The sequence below is a fragment of the Macaca fascicularis genome, chromosome 15, assembly GCF_037993035.2.
Source record: "Macaca fascicularis isolate 582-1 chromosome 15, T2T-MFA8v1.1".
NCBI lineage: Eukaryota > Metazoa > Chordata > Mammalia > Primates > Cercopithecidae > Macaca > Macaca fascicularis.
This window is the reverse complement of record NC_088389.1, coordinates 103040340-103045824: the sequence shown is the minus strand read 5'-3', so window position 1 is coordinate 103045824 and position 5485 is coordinate 103040340.

Sequence of the window (5485 nt, the reverse complement as noted above, 5' to 3'; positions counted from 1 at the left end):
CTCAGCCTCCCAAGTAGTTGGGATCACAGGCACCTGCCACCACACCTGGCTAATTTCTGTATTTTTAGTAGAGATGAGTTTCTCCATGTTGATCAGGCTGGTCTCGAACTGCTGACCTCAGGTGATCTGCCTGCCTGGGCCTCCCAAAGTGCTGGGATTACAGGCATGAGGCACCGTGCCTGGTAGATCAGTAGTTTTGTTTTTCACAAGAAACATTAAAACGGATGAGAACAGGGTTGTCTATTGACTGGGAAGAAAGGGAATCAGTGTGTAAGGCACTTGAGAGGGTTCTTGCATTCAAACCTGAATGCAAGGCCATGAAGTCCTTTGAAATGTACAGATATTAAACACTTTAATATACCATGTTTCCTTTACATAAGCAGACAAATCTTTACACCTCCACCACCTGAAGTTTTCTTAAGCTATGACCACATGAATTCGCAGTATAAATGGGTGAGTCCTTTTTAAAAACCTCATCTTCAGTGTGCCTGATCTGTAAAACTAGAGCCTCAGGTGTGATCCTAGGTAGGCTTCCCACAACATGGATTAGTTTGCAAGGGAAAGTTGTTTCTGAGCAGTATGGCATAGTGATTAAGATGAGGGATCCTGGAATCAGCCCGTGATTTTGGGCAAGTTATCTTAGGTCCACTTTGGACTGCTTCATCTCTTAAATGAGGACAGCAACCACCTACTTCAGGAATATGAAGGTGACAACACTTAAAACTGTGCCTGGCACATTGTATTTGCTATTGTCTTAATGTCCTGGAATAATGGTTTCTATAACTTGGGAAGAAAACTATTTGAGAACAAGATTGGTTACATCAAGTTGTATAGTGAAAAGATCTGTTATTTAAACTTGCAGTTTAAAGTCGTTAGAATCACTCTTTCCCGTAAGGCTTTCTTTGCAAGAGGATCTGCATTAAATAAAGTTGCTAGCAAATAACTAAATTTGGGCAAATAATCTAATAATAGCAAGATGATAAGTGTACTATTACTGTATTTTGGGAGTTGGTAATACATTCACATGGATTTATCAATACACATTGAGAAGCAAAGCCTCTCAAGCTGTCCCAGATCCTCCATTCCAAAGCCACACATCTTAGGTAACTCATAGTTTAGTTTGGAAAGGTTAATCTCTTCCATATCATGTAAATATTTGAATATGTACAAAGACTTAATTTGACTCTTGTCCATTTTTGTTTTTTTGAGAGGGAGCCTCGCCCTATCACCCAGGCTGGAGTAGAGTGGCACAATCTCGGCTCACTGCAAGCTCCGCCTCCTGGGTTCACGCCGTTCTCCTGCCTCAGCCTCCCGAGTAGTTGGGACTACAGGCGCCCGCCACCATGCCCGGCTAATTTATTTTTTATTTTTTATTTTTTGTATTTTTAGTAGAGATGGGGTTTCACTGTGTTAGCCAGGATGGTCTCATCTGACCTCGTGATCTGCCCGCCTCCACCTGCCAAAGTGCTGGGATTACAGGTGTGAGCCACCGCGCCTGGCCGACTCTTGTCTGTTTGAATGCAAAGTTCTCAATAGTGGTTTTTGTAAGTATTAGCTTATAATTTTGGAGAGTGATGGGTATGGTTGCTGGTTGATGAGCAATAAGATTATGTAGCCTTAAACTACCTAGAAGAGTTTCTATGGGTGAGGCAACAGGCTGTTAACAAAAAGAAACTGGAAATACAGTTTCTCCTGTTTGTACAACCTGCTTTAAAAACAAGTGTACATGTAGAACGGAATACAAAAGTGCCATTTAATACTTTATAGCTATTTCCATGCACAAGTGCTGGTTTTATATTTATATGAAAGCAAAGACTGTTCCTGTGTTTTCTTCCAGAGTATTTCTGTTACAGCTGTAGAAGTAAAGTTAATACTGTTTTGTGCCATAAATGTAAGACTCCATTTTGTCTGCAACTGCTAAGTGCCCCTTTCCTTTTGTTATGGGTAGGGATGTTGCTAAGGATACTTAAGTACTTAACAGCAAGATGAAAGAAGTTACAGATTATTTTCTAGTTGGCTAATCTGTGTTGAATATATTTTTTATGATCATTTTTATTGACACCACAGAACCTCAGACTATATATTGATAATGTAACCAAAGCTGCTCAGGAATTGGAGTAATTTTTCAGTCAACTCAGAAGTTAACAGGAAATCCTTATTATACATTCTTAAATTTTAGATTAGTGCAAGAACTATTAACAAAACATTAAGCACTTACCTTGTAGAGCTCAGGCATCCGCCAGGAAAAAAAAAATACAAATAGCCTAATGACCTCATCTTAAATACTTGAGTCTGGGTAAATTTTTCAGACTGATCTTGTGAATATAGTCCAGGATAAATTTAAAATGTTGGCTGGTCCTTGCTATGTAATATGCTTCTGCCCTCTTGTCCCTTCCCATCACTAAAAATGTATTCAAACATGCAAACAATGCCAGTTAACAAATATGATTTAGATTTTCTGTTGTGTGGTATTCGTCTACTATTATAGAACCTCAAGCATTTCTCTAAAGAAAACTCTTACACATCTTGGTGTTGTGGTTTCATGTCCACCCTAATGAGAAAAGTTCTTCCTTAGTAGGGTCATTTTTCCTGAGGAACCCCTCCCATAGATTTATCCCATAGTAGGCCTTATAAATAATATCCACATACTAAAATTATTTGGCTTCTATTCTAATGTTAAGTTTTACACTAATTGATATTGTAAAAGTAACTCTACAGTCAAAAGTTGTAATACTTAAGAATAATCTGCCATCCAAGCCATTAACCTTTAGCATCTGTGTTATATTTAAAAATGCCTGCTAAAATTGTCTATGCATAAACAAGTTTTGTTTTTAGTTATGCTGTGGCTTATTTGGTTGGCGTGAAAATTAGATTGCTTTGCATATCTGGGGTAGCATAACCAGTTTTATCAGTGGCTAGATTATATCAGATGACAAATAACTTGAGACTTCAGAGGTTTGATAAATAAAGTGATGATACTTATTAGAAGTGGATGCAATCTATAGCCATCAAAATGTGACGCATTCATATTCAGGCATGGTCCTTTAGCGTTGGAGTGATAGGCACTTTTATTTGAGTCTTTGAATGAAAGACAGGCTTTTAAAGTGGATTAAAGGATAGCAGTTTTTACTTGATAAGTTGGGACCCATGGTAACAGCAAGCATCCCACTTATAACTGGTGTCCATTCAGGAAAAAACATGTAACCATTATGTGACTCTACAAAGAAGATGATTACACTGGTAAAAAATACTAAGTGAAAAAAAAAAACACCTAGTAAAAAATACTAAAAGGATTACATTAGTGAAGATTCAGGGTGCGAAGGTGTGAAGTAAAAGGAGAGAAGATTAACAGAATAGGTTTACCTTTATTTGATCTGCTTACAGGGATCTATCTTCCACGGTGACTAATTCTCCTATTTTGGTGAAACTTTTCAGGTTGATGGGTTTAACAAGAGTAGTATAAATCCAAAATTTTCCATTTTAAGGTCATGATTTTATTTTTTACTCTGTGGTTCTTAAACACAATTTACTTCATTTTATATAACACCTGCCAAGAACAGCCTAATAAAATTAAACAAGATCTGGTTTAGGTTTAACAAAATTAAAATGTGTTTAACAAAACCTAGAAATGATGTGAATTTGCTCCTAGGAAACACTGAAAGCATGTGAAAGGAATAGCACTCCAATCCAGCAGTTTATTTTATTTGTGCTTTTTAATAATTGCTGTTTTAAATTCTCTAAGGAGTTGATAATACATAGTCGTTTCTGTTTGGCTTTGAAGTGATCCAAGTATATGTATGTGGTTTGTTTTATAAAACAACCACAAAATATAGTCTTTCTATGAACATATGCAGAGTGATCAGAAAGTCTCCCATTCTCTAGGCCAGAAACATCATGAATGCTCTCATATCTGACTAAATGCTGACTGAGACATCTCAAACTCTACCTTTTGTCCAAACTAGAGGAGTTTTTGACAATTTTTCTGGACTGGGGAGATATTTTTCAAAGATCCCTATTTTAGGAATCAAAAGGGAATCTAGGAAAATTGCTTATTTGATCTACAAACTGATAAGCTGAGAACCTATCATATTGAAAATGATTAAATACTCTATAAAATCAGTAGTTTACCAAAAATAGAAAACGTTTAATTACTTCTATTTATTTATTTATTTAGAGACAGTCTCACTCTGCCACCTAGGCTGGAGTGCAGTGGCACAATCTCGGGTCACTGCAACCTCCACCTCCTGGGTTCAAGTGATTCTCCTGCCTCACTCAGCCTCCTGAGTAGCTGGGATTACAGGCATGGACCACCGTGCCCAGCTAATTTTTGTATTTTCAGCAGAGATGGGGTTTCACTATGTTGGCCAGGCTAGTCTCAAACTCCTGACCTCTGTTGATCCACCCGCCTCTGCCTCCCAAAGTGCTGGGATTTCAGATGTGAGCCACCGCACCTGGCCTTAATTACTTATTTAGAATGCTGTCTACCAATGGTTCTTGTGCCAACAGCTGTGCTTTAAATTCCCTACCAGTGCCTTTCAATATAATTTTTTTTTTTTTTTTTTTTTTTTTGAGATGGAGTTTCACCTTTGTTGCCCAGGCTGTAGTGCAATGGCATGATCTCGACTCACCGCAACCTCCACCTCCTGGGTTCAAGCAATTCTCCTGCCTCAGCCTCCGAAGAAGCTGGGATTACAGGCATGCCCCACCACACCTGGCTAATTTGTATTTTTAGTACAGACAGAGTTTCTCCATGTTGGCCAGGCTGGTTTCAAACTCCTGACCTCAAGTGATCTGCCTGCCTAGGCCTCCCAAAGTGCTGGGATTACAGGCGTGAGCCACTGCGCCCGGCCTCCAATAGAATTTAATGTAGGCCAACATGTAATTTTAAAATTTCTAATAGCCGCATTTTAAAATGTGCTATATGTACTATCTTCAATTTCTTAGAGCATATCTCAATTAAAAGTAGCCACATTTCAAATGCTCACTACTCGTATGTGGCTATTACTATGTAGTGTATTATGCCTTTCTTGTGTTGCTGTAAAGAAATACCTGAGGTCAAGTAATTTATAAAGAAAAGAGGTTTAATTGGCTCGCAGTTCCACAGGCTATACAGGAAGCATGGCAGCGTCTGCTTCTGGGGAAGCCTCAGGGAGCTTTTACTCAAGGCAAAGTGGGGGCAGAAGGAAGAGAGAGAAGGTTGAGGTGCCACACACTTTTAAATGACCAGATTTCACAACAACTCATTATCACAATGACAGCAGCAAGGGGATATGGTGTTAAACCATAAGAAATCACCCCCATGATCCATTCACCTCCCACCAGGCCCCACCTCTAGCACTGGGGATTAACAGTTCAACATGAGATTTGGGCGGGGACAAATATCCAAACTGTGTCACATAGCACACTCCTAGACTGTGCTTAAAGTCATCTTTAAGGACTCTAGACAATTGTCACAGCTAATCAAATCTGCCCAATGATGTGCAGT